This window comes from Pelodiscus sinensis, chromosome 22, assembly GCF_052426305.1.
Source record: "Pelodiscus sinensis isolate ZL-2025 chromosome 22, ASM5242630v1, whole genome shotgun sequence".
NCBI classification, from domain to species: Eukaryota; Metazoa; Chordata; order Testudines; family Trionychidae; genus Pelodiscus; species Pelodiscus sinensis.
The window spans coordinates 9,126,232-9,141,873 of record NC_143073.1 but is presented as its reverse complement, the minus strand read 5'-3'; the positions used below and the strand labels follow the sequence as shown (position 1 = coordinate 9,141,873).

Here is a 15,642-nt window from a genome sequence, read left to right as displayed (position 1 = left end):
GCTGCGGTGGGACTTAGCCTACCTCGATCTCCAGCACTAAGCCACTTGTGCCTCATGCCTGCCTCCACCCTGAGCCGCCTTGTTTGCAGAGCTTGTAAAGCCACAGTGAGCTCCACACAGCGGGGAGAACCCAGGTTTGAGCCAGGGCCTGTTAGGAGGCTGCCTCCCAGTGCCCCGCCTGCCATCTCCCCCACCCGGGGCCAGGAATGGAACCCAGGCATCCTGCACCCCCTCTCTAACCACTGCCTCTCCTACAGCCTCAAACCAAATCCAAATAGTCCACAGAACCCAGGAGTCCCGGCACCCAGGCTCCTGTTCCAGCCACTAACCCCGGTCTGTGCTGTCATTGGGAACCCTGACTCCCAGGCTCCATCCGCTACCAGACATACCCTACGCAGAACAGGAACGAGACCCCAGGCAGCCTGACTCCCAGCCCCAATAGACCTCACCCGTGTGCCCTGTAAGCCAAGCGCTTGGGTGGCCCCAGGAGAGATTGAAATACCACCCAGCGGGTTAGCAGAGCGCCCACAGCCTGCAGCAGGTGTTCCGACTGGCGGTGCACATCTGCACATGCCTCGATGCACAGAACAAAATGTATTCTGCACATGAATGAAAAAAAAAATTGAGGGAACATTGGGCCTCACCACTCAGGCTTTTCCCTGCAGCTGTTCTCTGCCCAGAGCATGTTCCCATGCTGGGCAGTGAGTGAAAGGAAGGAGGGAACGGGCTGTGGAGAACAACCTGCCCTCTCAGCCCTTGCGCCCCTTGGAAAAACCCTCACCCAGCTGCATATTTCAGGGCCTGCAGTGCTGTTCGTGTAACCCACACACCTACTGTGGTTACTGAGTAATGTAAGTGGTACCTAGACCACAGCAACAGTTAAGACCAAGAGACCTCTACAGGCAGGGCTAGGAGCCAGCTGGCTTTTAGCTCAGCGGTAGAGGCTCCGCTTCAAAGGTCCCAGGTTCAAATCTACCTGGTGATGGTTACATTTGCAGCCAGGTTCATGACAGGGGCGCCGCTGGTGGGCCCTGACTTGAGAGAGGTGGGCAAGAAGGGAGGGTGTGTAGGGGGTGTGGGACAGGAGGGATGAGGGGGTCAAGCCCCCACCAGGGGTGGTGGGTATACTAGGCAAGGGTGGCCAGGCATGCCCCCCCCCCAGAATGCCTACCCTGCATATGCTCTGGGGTCATGCACCCTCACCAGGAGGCTGGGAGCGGGGTCTGGCAAAAGGGACAGGGCTAGGGGGCTTGCCTCCCCCAGCTCCACCGCCTGCATCCCCTCCACCCTGCCGGAGCAGAGTGGGGGTAAGCCCCAGAGGGTGGGCCAGATGTAAAGTAGCTGGGTTGCAGCCCACCTGTGGCAATGCTACTGACTCACGACCTGCCCCACTTGTGGAGGGACAGCAGGCAGATCTAGGCCCCTACTCTAGTGGATCGGTGGATCGGATCTAGTCAGGCCCTGCTTGTGCTCACTGAAGAGCTGCTGCCGACTGATTCGTCAGTGGCTATGGAAGGATGCTCACATGCAGGGCAGTGAAATGTTCTGGGATGCAGCTGCCCTGCAGGTAACTTGCCACGGAAGCCAACCTGCTGGGCAAATGGCCCTCGATCCAGGCCCCTTTCAGACTAGTGCCAGGGCAAAGCGCGCTTCATGTAATGCTGCCGGGGTGAGGCAAGAGCAACTAAGAGCGACTTGTGTCCGTTTGTTAAGGCTTACTCATGCGTAGTTGCTGCAGGACTCCTGCGTTCTAGTCTTAACTTTGAGAGACCTGTGACAGGGACAGGGACTAGTAGTTAGAGCGGGGAGCGGGGTGGGGAATGCCGAGACTGGGAGTCAGAACTTCTAGGTTCTCAGCTCACCTCTGCCAGGTAGGATAGACTAATGGTTAGAGGGGAACAGGGACTTGGTTGGAGTTGGATATTGCAACAAATCTGTGGATGCCTCTGTAGAGGTTACGGTGCCTGGCCTTTATAGCAGCAGCTAGTTTAGAACTCAAATCCTCCAGCTCCTTTTGCTAGGCTTTTGCCATGTGAGCTAGGAGCAGTATAAGGGTTATGACACACAGTAGAATGGTTCAGATTCCATACAGCAGAAAGCAGGCAGTTTCTCTGGCTATTTTTACACTACAGAGTTTTTGCGGAAAAACAGCTGTTTTTCCGCAAAAACTCGCAGCACATCCACACCTCAAGTACATTTTTGTGCAAGAGAATTGAAAGAACAGGGGGGGTTTTGCGCAATTGGTATTCCTCTTTCTACGAGGAAGAAGCCTTTATGCGAAAGAGTTATTTCGCAAAAAGGCGTGTGTGGACGGGGAACGGGGGGGCGTTGCGTAAAAAGAGGAAAGAGGGAAAAGCACAGTTGCCCTGGTGGCTATTCTGTGCGTACCAATCAGTGCTTACTTTCTAGAGAGCATCCATGCAGTCTGGACGCTCTCTTTCGCAAAAGCCCATCACGTTTTCGATGCACTTTTGCAGTGTGAACGCGCTCTTGTGCAAGAAGTTTTTGCAGAAGATCTCTTCTGATAAAACTTGCTTGCACAAGAAGGCCGCTGTCTAGACGTAGCCTCTCTTGCTTCCCCACAGAGCTGTCTCACTACCCAACATGCTCACTGAAGGATTCTGGCAATCATGGGGCACGGGAGGAAATTGCTCTGTTTAGCAATTCTCCCCCGCCTCAGATGCCTGTAACTTTGACTTAAAATTCACAGCTGCGTCAGAGGCTGGCGCTGCAAGCTTGCGGTCTGGGGCCATTGCGCAACAGTACCCAGAGTGAACAGAGTCTGCTAATCTGCTTTATTTAGACCCACTTGTAATCTCCCAGCACCTCTGTCACCCCGTACGCGCTGGCATAGTTGAGATAAAGCCCATGGAACTTGTCAGACGGCTGGTGCAATGAGCCCATGGGCCCGATCCTTGCCCTGCTGAAGCTAACGGAGGGAGGACGTCTCATTGACTTTCAGCGGCAGCAACTCAACGCTCGGCAACTCAACGTGCAACTTAGAATCCTAGAATCCTAGAACTGCAAGGGACTTTGAGAGGTCATCAAGTCCAGTCCCTTGCCCTCATGCCAGGACCAAGCGCCCACTAGATCATCCCTGACAGATATTTATTCAACCTGCTCTTAAATATCTCCAGTGATGGAGATCCCACAACCTCCGTAGGCAATTTATTCCAGTGTTTAACCACCCTGACAGTTAGGAAGATATTTCCTCATATCCAACCTAAACCTCCCTTGCTGCAATTTAAGCCCATTGCTTCTTGTCCTTTTCTCAGAGGTTAAAGAGAATAATTTTTCTCCCTCCTCCTTGTAACACCCTTTTAGATACTTGAAAGCTGCTATCAGTCTTCTCTGAGGCGAGAACAAGAGCTGGTCTTGTCAGGCTCTTAGAGTCTCAGCTCATCAGGCTCATTTTCAAGACTAAACAAAGCCAGTTCTTTCAGTCTTCCCTCATAGGCCATGTCTTCTAGACCTTTCATCCTTTTTGTTGCTCCTCTTTGGACCTTCTCCAGTTTGCCCACATCTTTCCTGCAATGCAGTGCCCAGAACTGGACACGATACTCCAGCGGAGGCCTCCTCAGCACAGAGGAGAGCGGGAGAATGACTTCTCATGTCTTGCCCACAACACTCCCGTTAATACATCTCAGAACCTAACCAGCATCTCTCTAAAGGTAGCCCGCTCAAGGTTCCCCCATGTGACCCTCCTATGTGGTGAGCAAATCGGGGGCGCCATTGACCAGTGTGACACTGCAAGGGGGAGACAGCCGAATAATCCCAAGATGGATCTTTGGCGGCGGGAACCAAACTGGGGACTTTTGGTTCTAAAAGCAGGAGCTACTCTTGCATGAAAACCCCTACCTGAGACCCAGCCCCGGGCAACCTGGCAGTAGAGGCAGACTAGCTCGCTCCAGTCACTCCCTGCTAGAGACCTGAGCCTCCTCCCTGCCCGCCTGCTTCTGGCCCTCTCACCCCTGCCCTGGAGCACGGAGAGGGCACCTAGGCTGCAGTGCCTCCAATCCTAGCCCAAGGTTGGCTGCGCCTTCCCAGCTTCAGAGCACCAGGTCTCCCCAAGTCCCGGCACCAAGCCATCCGAGCGCAGCCCAGTCCAAGCCTGCCCTGCAGCCCACGCCAGCTCAGGCCACTCCTGGGCAAAGAGCCCGAGCGGGACCAGGCTAGATGGTTTTGGGCTCATTCCTTTGGCGCCCAAAGCGGGATTCAGCTCCCAGAATTGGGCCCGTGGGAACGGGAGCGTGTCGGAGGCAACAGGCTTGGTTTGCTGTGGGGGCTGAGGTGCCCAGGAGACGAAGGGCATGACTTGGCCGGCTCCCAGAATTCAGCGCTTCACTGCCTCGGGCCTGCTCTCGGAGTCAACATTTTGGCAACATTGCTACCCTAGGGCAGGAAAGGGGCAAGGGCCAGCAGCCACATTGTGGGGTGGGGGTGGGGCAGAAGAGGCGGGGCGGCGGCCAGCAGGCCGCAGTGTGTGAGGGGAAGATTGGGCTTTGGTGGGCAGGGCTTGGGGGGGGGGGCTTTCCTCCCCTAGCCATGGAGTCACCATGGAAACCCTGGGAGTATGTCTCCACTTGCACCCTCTTTCAATAGAGGGATGCAAATGAAGACATTCGAAATTGCAAATGAAGCCGGGATTTAAATGTCCTGCGCTTCATTTGCATAATCGCGTTATGGCGCTATTTCAAAATAGCGCTATTTTGAAATACAAAACTCAGTGCAGATGTGGTTATTTCGGGAGAACACCCTTCTTCCGAAATAACCCTTATTCCTCATAAAATGAGGTTTAACAGTTATTTTGGAAGAAGGGCGTTCTCCCAAAATAACCGCATCTACACCGTGTTTTGTATTTCGAAATAGCCCCATCACATGATTATGCAAATGAAGCATGGAATAGTTAGATCCTGGCTTCATTTGCAATTTTGTATGTCTTCATTTGCATCCCTCTATCGGAAGAGGGTGCAGGTATAGACATACCCTGGTTTATAGCTGCAGAACCAAAGGACAAGCTAGATACAGGCCCAGAGCCTCAAAAGGTATTCAGGCACTGGGCCCCCATAGAAATCAGGGTCACATAGGGAGCCTGCAGCGGATCCAGCGAGGAAGCACGGCTGTCCTAAGTCTTTTTAAAGTCTGGGAGTGAAATCCCAACTCCACTGAAGCCAAAACTCCCATTGATTTTAATGGAACTAGGGCTGTGTCTAGACTACATGCCTCTGTCGGCAGAGGCATGTAGATTAGACAGATGGGCAGAGGGAAATGAAGCCGCGATTTAAATAATCACGGCTTCATTTAAATTTAAATGGCTGCCCCGCTCTGCCGATCAGCTGTTTGTCGGCAGAGCGGGGCAGTCTAGACGTTCCCCTGTCGACAGAAAACCCTTTTGTCGACTGCCCCGGTAAACCTCATCCCACGAGGCATAACGGGGCGGACGACAAAAGGGTTTTCTGTAGACAGGGGAACGTCTAGACTGCCCCGCTCTGCCGACAAACAGCTGATCGGCAGAGCGGGGCAGCCATTTAAATTTAAATGAAGCCGCGATTATTTAAATCGCAGCTTCATTTCCCTCTGCCCATCTGTCTAATCTACATGCCTCTGCCGACAGAGGCATGTAGTCTAGACACAGCCCAGGATTGCACCCGAGTTGGGTCCCCTTCTCTGACCGGGATTCTCATAGCTCCTGAGCAACCCAATGTGCCGGCAGGTCTCACTGAAATGAAGCTCTTCCCAGGCTGCCGTGGGTATTAAAGGAGCCGTTTTGGGGTTCCAGCCACAGACGGAGCAGGGCTTTCTATTCTGCTGCCTGGAGAACGATGATATTATGTCCTCAACATACCTCCAGGGCCTCCATTCGCTATGTCTCAGGCCGCGTCTTCACTACATGGAAGATCGATGGGGCTCGATTTAGTGGGTCTGGTGAAGACCTGCTAAGTCAAACTCAGAGGGTGCCCCTGTCCGTGATGGTACTCCTGCTCCTTGTGAGGAGTAAGGGAAGCCGATGGGAACATTTGCTCCTGTCAGCCTCCCACTGTGTGGACAGCGCAGAAACTCGTTTTAAGATACATCGACTCCAGCTATATAATTAATGTAGCTGAAGTTGCGTCTCTTCACTTAATCTTCCCCCTGTGGCGTAGACCAGGTCTTAGCTCCCCTCAGGCGTTGGTGGATTTCACCTCCCTGCAGGCAGAGTCTTCAGTGCTGAGTCAGTATTTCCACCCCCTCTGCACTGAGAAGAAACTAGACCTGTAGCGGTGTCCTGTCCAAGCACACAAGGAGTCGGAGCAGGGACGAGGGCTCCTGCATCATACGATGCTGCCTTACTCCAAGCCTCCATCTTCCCTCTGATGATCTCACAGACTTTTGACAAAGCAAGGGAAAGATTCCTTTCTCCCTCAGCCACTGCGGGCAGGTCACCACCTGGCTCCGTGCCTCGGTTTCCCCATTTGCAAAACAGGGAGAATGACACTGACTCCACCCACATTAAGGATTTAAAGTTCCATTTAAATGGTTAAATATAATGTTTAAATGGATAGCCCATTAAAAGGGGCGGGGAGGTCGCTATGGCCAGGCCGGAGCGCACCCCACCCCACCCTGGCTGGGTGGGCTGGAGCATCCATGCCTGTGGCGCACCTGGGTTGGTCTGGAGCCAAGGCAGCCTGGCATCTGATCTTTTCCTTTGTGCCCTGGAGCATCTGGAGAGCTGCCTCATAAGTCCCTTCTTCCTACTCCCTCCTTAAACATTCTTGCAACAGCTGTAAATCCGACCACAAAAAATCCCGGAGCGTGACCACCAATGGCTATGCTCCCTCCCCTTTCCCATCCCGGCCTCCAGCGTTGGAAAGCTGCCCAGACAGAGCGTTGTTTGTAACTTACGCTGCTGCGGTGCAGGCCCCAGTCTCCTCCGCTGGCCCCCTGTCTGCATGGTCGCTCCGCCAGTTGCTTCGCTTCTCTCTGTCCAGGAGAGCTGCCCCAGCACCGTCTGTGCAGCAACTCCCCGGCGCTGTGGCTGGCTGAGCAGATTACTAGAGCGTTTCCCAGCTGCTTTTTTGCCCAGCTCTCCCCGTGGTCTCCCCGGCCGCACTAGCGCTGGAGAATTAGTGCTGCTGCTTGAGCGGGTGGGCGGCTGCCAGCAGAGCACCGCCTGGTACTTCAACTCTTGTGCAGCTCAAAGGACCGAGCACTTTCGCAACTTCCCAGCTTGAGAAACACTGGAGGGCTTAGACGTGCTGCTGTGAGTGATTGCTGCCCCAGGCAATCCAGGCCCACGCTTCACAGTCCCAGCCCAGAGTGACGGAGTCTCAGACGGGGGCCTGGAACAAGACCTCTAGACATGACGGCCACACCTCGCCTCTTTGGTCCTGCAGCATACAACTCCCCCCACCTCCTACCCTATGCGCGGACCTGGCGCGCGGTCATCCAGCACCCACCACCCTCCCATGCACTGGGGCAACGTGAGTCTCGCTTGCTACTTACTCCCGTTATGGTCACGGCCCGCATGCAGCACCGATAGATATAAATATCAAATGCTCTTGCTGGACGGCTGCAATGGGAGGCTGCTTTAGGGTTAGGAGCCACTGCGATAATACACCGTAACCAGAGAGCGACAAAACCGGCAGCTCCCTGAAGTTGAGAGACCCCATTCTCCCAGCTTGATCCCGCATGTCATTGCAGAGCCCCGTGGCATAGAGATGGTGGGATCCTTGTGTAGAGGCTGTCGTGGATCCATAAGTCATGCTAGACCTCTGACCTTTATACAGCATCTCTGACAATGTATCCCTTCCGTGCCAGGGCCTAAGCCTTCACTTTTTGCACAGCTCCCGACTTCTCTGAGCCTGGACCTCTGGCTATAGCATTTCGGTTTCTCGCTGTGTTTCCAAAAAAGCCCATGAACTCCCCCGCAGGAGACTTACTTCTCTTGGGAACCCTACAAGCAGCCGACGTATTGCAGGGACCCACTGCAGCTTTTGCAAAACAAGCCAGAGCAGGAATACTACGTGGAGGGTCCCTTAGGATACATTGGAAAAGCAAAGCAAGCCCATACTAGCAGCATCGCTGCCTACGCGCCTGCCGCCAAGTTTCCACCAGGGTAGGAATCTGTTTAACCAAGGCTGCTCGTTTCATGCTGCAGTCGTGCAATAGAACAGAATGTTTATTTTTGTTGTTGGTTTGAAACTCCTTTCTGCCTCCAGGTGTCCTGCCGGTTCATTAACCATGTGCCCAAAAGCATGAAAATCCAAACCAAACGTTTCAATTGGGTTGAAACTAAACATTTCAGCCTCTCCCCCGATACAGTTGGTTTGCCCACGTTTCAGTTCACTTGCTCATTTTGGGCCCCCTCTAAACTCTTGCCTCATCTGATTCTTTTTTAAATGGCTACCAAACCAAACAGGCCGGGGGCTCGCCCATTTCTGCATGGAACGTGCAATGGGTTGGTAATCTTGGGAGTTTGTTCAAATAGCTGTAAAATCATTTTAGAAAATGTATCTGCTAGGAATTCGCCCCTTCTGCTTGCTGCGCAGTTTAAACTCGTGGCACCGAGGCAGAGATGAAAGAATCAGTACAAATAAAAATTAGCCAAGTCCTTTACTCAAATCAAAAGTCAAGGGATGTTTCCCTGGCTGGAAATTGAACAGAAACGTAGGACTCCGTCCCAGGACACAATCTCTTGAGGTCCCTTCTATATGATGCTGTTGCAAAAAAAAGCAAACATGATCCTGGGATGCATTAACAGGTGTGTTGTGAGCAAGACACGAGAAGTCATTCTTCTGCTCTACTCTGTGCTGGTTAGGCCTCAGTTGGAGTATTGTGTCCAGTTCTGGGCATCGCATTTCAAGAAGGATGTGGAGAAATTGGAGAGGGTCCAGAGAAGAGCAACAAGAATGATTAAAGGTCTAGAGAAAATGACCTATGAAAGAAGGCTGGAAGAATTGGGTTTGTTTAGTTTAGAAAAGAGAAGATTGAGAGGGGACATGATAGCCGTTTTCAGGTATCTAAAAGGGTGTCATAAGGAGGAAGGAAAAAACTTGTTCATCTTGGCCTCTGAGGATAGAACAAGAAGCAATGGGCTTAAACTGCAGCAAGGGAGGTTTAGGTTGGACATTAGGAAAAAGTTCCTAACTGTCAGGGTGGTCAAACACTGGAATAAATTGCCCAGGGAGGTTGTGGAATCTCCATCTCTGGAGATATTTAAGAGTAGGTTAGATAATTGTCTATCAGGGATGGTCTAGACAGTACTTGGTCCTGCCATGAGGGCAGGGGACTGGACTCGATGACCTCTCGAGGTCCCTTCCAGTCCTAGTATTCTATGATTCTATGAGCCTTAACTTCTATTCATTGTAGCAGTTGATGGTTCAATATCGCCCCCTAGTGGACAACTATAGGATAATCTGCCCACAGAGGCTATTTCTTCTTAACCCTAACCTAAGTGTCTGAGAAATGCCAGCCCTGCTCCAGGGGAGGCTTCCAGGAAGGCTCTGCCATATGAAACGTATTTCAGCGTTAGAATTTAACCACTAGGGTTTAACCACTAGGCTTTTTAGAAAGAACTTTCTACATCCCTAATTGAAACCCATGCAGTTTTGCAATCCACAGAAAAGATCATGCCACAGAAATGGCAATTTCGGGGACAAACCCTGCTGAACTATATTTAAATAGAGTAAGAGCAGGAGGTAGATTCAAATGTATTTACTCCTCTCTCCGATGCCAGTTATCCAACGCTACATCCTGAAGTACATTCATTTGTCAAGGTCAAAGGCCCCGGCCATACAAAGCAGCGATTCCCCAGGGCATTCAGGGCTGTGCTTGTTCTGAACAAAAGAGGTTATGAACCAGGGAAACCCCTGGGTGAGGTCTAAAGGATTGTTTTCCTGCCGGAGCCCCTGTTGGAGTTGGGTAAGTTCATATGCACCTAAGTACGTTTTTAATCTTGTTTTTTCTGTGACGCTTTCACCTTAGGAATAAATGTGATTGCTGGTAGTAACTTACATCTGTGGGCAACTGGGCTGTTTATGGCTATGTCTAGGGAGGGGGCTAGATTTGTAGGGGCCTGGTTTCCCCATCTCAAGGGGGGTTGAGGCCTCCTAGCCCTGGTTACTGTGACTAGATTACATCTGTGCTGTGCTGTACCCTGGAGAAGCAATAAACTCCCTCAATTCTACTGGCTGGTGGAGTCTGTTCGTGCCACTACGGGGGTGCAGAAGTTGGTAGACTGCAAGATTCTTTCAGAAGAAGCTTTTCTGGAAGAGAGCTTCCGGAAACGCTTATTTTGAAAGAGAGTGTCTACACAGCAAAAGCGATCTGCTTTTTCAAAAGATAGCATCCATATTGATTGGACGCAATCTCGCATTTAAGTTGTGATTAGTATGGACGGAGTGGCCACCAGGGCACCTGTGTTATTCCCTGGAGACCTCTTCTTTCAAAAGAACTCCCTCTTCTTCATCCCGAACCGTCTTTTCCTAGAAAAGGTTTTTTAGAAAAAGACTTCTTCCTCATAGAAAGAGGTTTACCATCGTCAGAAAACCCCCTCCGTTCTTTGGGCTGTCTGTCAAAAGGACTCAATGGCAGTGTGAACACAGATATTGTTTTTCTGGAACAACAGCCATTTTTCCAGAAAAATGTTGCACCGTAGACACACACTATAGCAATGTTTCTTAAATTTTTTAAGACCAAGGAACACCACATAATATTTTTTTTTAATTAGGAACGCTAAGGATTTTTTGTTGAGGAAAAAAAAAAAAGGTCCAGCGGAAAGTTGTTGAGAAAAAAAAAAGAAGAAGAAAGAAACACTGCCCGATAGCCATTGAAAAGAAAGCAAAGATGGGGTGCTTAAGTGATTATGTGCCACTGCCCACTTTATGCATGGTTGTAAGAGGTGCTCCATGCGTTATAAACAGTGGTTGACATAACAAGAGGACGCAGGCTGGGTAGGTTCACTGTTGTATTGATTTTGAAACGCAAACACAGTTGTGTTTCCACTTAACAGTACAAGGCCTTGCTAGATCCACCCCCAGCCACCAAACTTTAACAGTGACAAAGCCAGGATGGACTGTAGACCAGAGACCAGCACCCAACACAATGGACCAAGGTGGGTGACGCTAAAGGGAGGAGGTGGGGCAGAGGACGGGTGGGGTAGTGGGTACAAATCTTGGCCAGTGGTAGTGTCCCTAGGACAATAAGATCCATAGATACGGAGATTGGGGTGGCTGTATTTGAGTGTTGGCAATACTTTGCCAACACAGAATTGACTGGATAACTCCAGGCCAACTTTACTCTGAGCTGCCAATGCCCCCTTCCCCCGGCTTCCAGTAAGGATGGAGGATGGATGTGCAGTGAGCTTCCTCAGACAGTACCACATAGGAAAACAAAAGCCATGGAGCATGACAGGGCATATGGATAGGATGGACCATGCTGGGCTGTCTTGATCTGTCTGGTGTTAGTTTCTAAGGAGCCATAGGACTGCTCGTTGTTTTTGAAGGGGTGAGAGGTGCAAGCTCTGGGAGGGAATTTGGATGCAGGAGAAGGTGGAGAAGGGGATGCTGGCTCAGGGAGGGGGCTCCAGGCTGGGGAGTGTTGGGGTCAGGTGGAGGGTTGGGGTACTGAGCAAGCCACAGGCTTGTGGATGTGAGGGTGCAGGAGTTTGGGTTGGGGGATATGAGGAGCTCAGGGCAGGGAGGTTGGGAGTACGATGGGCTCAGGACACAGATTTCAGGTGTGTGGATGGTGCAGGAGTGTTGTGGCAGAAGACAGAGGATGTGGGGTACAGGAATTTTGGGGTGTGAGAGGCTCAGGACAGGGTGTTTCAGCATAGATCTAGGGCCTGGGGGTGGGGTGCAGGAGTGTTATGATGCTGCGGCCAGATGGGGGGTTGGTTGGCCAGGCTTCATTTTTAAACAAAATATTATGTCAAACACAAAAAGTTTCAGCGTTGTCTTTATTTCTGAGAAGGGCAGGGAACCTGTTTTGAGTCAGGGGTCACTGACCCATAGAAAAGTCAGTTGGGGCCACACAAGTGAGATGCAAAAAAATAACTCCGCCAGCCCCCCATCCCAAGCCTCACTAATGTGGCCCCAACCTTGCTGGTGGGAGCAGGGGACATGGTACTGGGGAAGGGTGCTAGTGGGTGCTGGGGCAGGGGACAGGGTGCTGGGGTGGGGACAGGGCTCTAGTGGGGGCAGGGGACAGGATGCCGATTGGAGCAGAGTGTTGGTAGGGACAGGGGATAGGGAGTCCCCCGCATGTGCCTCCCCCCCAGGAGTCCTACCCCCTTGCATAGGGAAGCTCCAATGCACACCTCCTCTGGGGACTCCTATCCCCTCCGCCACCCGCAGAGGAGGGAAGCTCTGGTGCATGCCTCCTCCAGGGACTCCCCCTCTTGCAGAGGAGAGAAATCCCGGTGCATGCCGCAGAGGAGGGAATCTCCAGTGCGCACCTCCTCCAAGGACTCCCCCCCCTCGCAGAGTAGGGAAGTCCTGGCACGTGGCTATTCCTGGGACTCCTCCCCACCCCGCTGAGGAGGGAAACCCCAGTGCGCGCCTCCTCCGGGAACTCCCCCGCTCTGCAGAGGAGGGAAGCCCCGGTGCATGCCAGCTTCGGGGACTCCTACCCACCCCCAGCAATTCCCCGGCATGCCAGAGACCTGGGTTGTGGTACCATGCTGGCTGTTTGCGGGAGGAGGAGCAGCCAGCGTACTTCCTGAAACCCCGGAAGTGGCGCACAGCTGCCAGACTTCCTTCCACCCCACAGGAAGCCAGCACTACCTCCATTGTTGCTGGAGGTAGGTAGAGGGGCGTCTTGGGAATGGGAAGAAATGGGGGGGGCCTGAACGCCTCTTGATCGACTGGTTGATCCCCCCCGATTGACCAGTCGATTGCAATTGATGGGTTGGTGACCACATTAGAGGACTTGGTTTCTGATCCTGCCACCCAGTGACCCCCAAACTCCCACTGAAGTCTGCAGAGGAGTGGGGTGGGATGCAGGGTCAGACCCACTGTGGGAAAGCAGCAGCTAGTGCAGCCATAAGCATGCGGAGCCAAAGCATCACCTGGTGTCGGTAAGTTTTGTTAGGGCAGGTTCAGACCAGCTGAAGACTTGGCTCACCATAAGTAAGAACAAGCCCCCTTGCAAGAGGAAGGAGGACTTCCGAGAGATCCACCTGAGCTCTTATCTGGTTCTCACCCCTTTCTCCCATCTATCAGGGCACCAAATGAGGAGTCCACACACAAAATTATAAAGGAAACTAAATTTATTGTCTATAGGATAGGGAAGGTAAAAAGGACTAGAGAAGGACAGAATGACTGGGTCTGGAAACTGCAGGAGGCAAACAGAGGAGGGCAGCCGATATTAGGGCTCCTGTTTTACCCAGCTCCAGGGAAAGCTGACTTCATGTCTCCTCTCCTGATGGAAGGGATCGGGAGCGACTCAATGACAGTAGGGCTGTGTCTACAGTGGCATGAATTTCCGGAACTGCTTAAAACGGAATACTATTCTGTTTTCAGTTTTTCCGGAAAAGGTGCGTCTACATTGGCAGGCTGCTTTTCTGGAAAAGCCCTTTTTCCGGAAAAGCATCTGTGGCCAATGTAGACGCGCTTTTCTGGAAAAGAGCCCCGATCGCCATTTTCGCAATCGGGGCTTTTTTCCGGAAAAGACTACTGGGCTGTCTACACTGGCCCTTTTCCGGAACAGTGTTCCAGAATAAGGACTTATGCCTGAGCGGGAGCAGAATAGTTTTTCCGGAATAGCGGCTGATTTTGTACAGTAGAGCGTCGTTGCTTTTCCGGAAATTCAAGGGCCAGTGTAGACAGCTCGCAGCTTATTCCGGAAAAGCGGCTGATTTTCCGGAATAAGTGGCCCAGTGTAGACACAGCCTAGGAGCTTAGGGTTGCCAGATGGTTTCTACAAAAACACTTGACATGCCATCACAGTCTACATTACATCTTATGTAGAAAATACTGGACATTTCTATTGTCTCATTTATTTTTTCTCAATTTGTTTCCCGAACAGAAAACTCAAATACTGGACTGTCCGGTTCAAAACTGGACACCTGGCAACTCTGCTTAGGTAGGTCCTACCTCAGATCCTACCCTTGCACCTTTGCCCCATCATGGGGGCGTGTTAGCCCTGTCTAATCCAATGATCCACGCATGCGATTGCACTCCCCAATAATCAAATACCCCGTCTGATGTTACCACCTTACTCACAACTGACACTCCAAGCTAGTGACCAGTTCTCTGAGCAGCACTTGTTGCACCCCGTCTGTGAACAAGGTGGAGGAAGAGAGCCCCAAGCACTCTGAGCACCCCCTAATTACGCACTCCTGTTGCCTAGCAGCACTTTCCCTCTCCTTCCCTGTTTTCCTGTCTTCTCCATGAGCAAGGAAGAAGACTAATCAAAATGGAGGCTCACCTGTTGTTCTAAACAAAACGAAATGGCGAACCCACAAACAACTTAAACCATTTCAACTTAACTGATTACTAACAAGGTCTAACATTAATAAAGAAGCCCACGTTAACACCCTCAACCCAATCTGCTTTGCTCAGCCTCTTAGGGTGTGTCTAGACTACATGCCTCCGTCGACGGAGGCATGTAGATTAGCCAGATCGGCAGAGGGAAATGAAGCCGCGATTAAAATAATCGCGGCTTCATTTAAATTTAAATGGCTGCCCCGCTCTGCCGATCAGCTGTTTGTCGGCAGATCGGGGCAGTCTGGGCGCGCCGCGCCGACAAAAAAGCCTTTCTTGATCAGCACAGGTAAACCTGGTTTCACGAGGCATACCTGTGCCGATCAAGAAAGGCTTCTTTGTCGGCGCGGCGCGCCCAGACTGCCCCGATCTGCCGACAAACAGCTGATCGGCAGAGCGGGGCAGCCATTGAAATTTAAATGAAGCCGCGATTATTTTAATCGCGGCTTCATTTCCCTCTGCCGATCTGGCTAATCTACATGCCTCCGTCGACGGAGGCATGTAGTTTAGACGTACCCTTAGTGACCTTAAAGGTCACTTTGTTCAGGGCTGGCATCAAAACAAGCACATTCAGAAACTTGTTTCCCTGATAGCTCCATCCTTGGATCCCCAGGCTACCTGGCTCTCTAAACAGGACTCCTCCTTCCTCTCCCTTTCTCATTAAGCTCAACCGATCAGCACCACTCTAGGCACGACTTGGCTGCCAGAGAGAGACAAGGAGACAGACAGACAGACAGACAGACAGACAGACAGAAAGAAAGAAAGAAAGAAAGAAAGAAAGAAAGAAAGAAAGAAAGAAAGAAAGAAAGAAAGAAAGAAAGAAAGTGTCTTTGAGTAACCCCACAAGTACAGTACGAGAACTGAGAGACCTGACCCCAGCAGTGTCCCCCTGGCTATGGCAGTGCAGCAGCTAGCAAGGAATGGCAGTGAAACAGCAGAAATGGGATAAAAGGGGAGAGCATAAGCTAAACGGGCGATTAAACAGAGCCTGAAGCTGACACGGTGCTGTCAGGAAGAATCAGGCCCACTGGGTGAATTTCCCCAAGGTTCTCTGTTGCCGTGCTCATCAGTTACAGTCCTGTCCACTTTAAGGCCACGTTTAACTCTGAGCGGGATGTAAAAAGGCCTTGGTGTAGATGAGAAATGGGCCTGATGCTTTGATCCTCCCACTAAAGGA

At 51.7% G+C, this 15,642-nt stretch overlaps 1 protein-coding gene across 1 annotated transcript in view; it reads right to left on the bottom strand.

Moving 5' to 3' along the window:
- The window catches only part of SEMA4A (semaphorin 4A), a 58,554-nt gene extending 51,303 nt beyond the window's left edge, over window positions 1-7,251 (bottom strand). Inside the window, exon 1 of the mRNA XM_006113904.5 lies at window positions 6,883-7,251. The gene's annotated coding sequence lies outside the window, so the exon portion shown is untranslated. The remainder of the gene's footprint in view (window positions 1-6,882) is intronic.
- Between the last annotated feature and the right edge of the window lie 8,391 nt (window positions 7,252-15,642).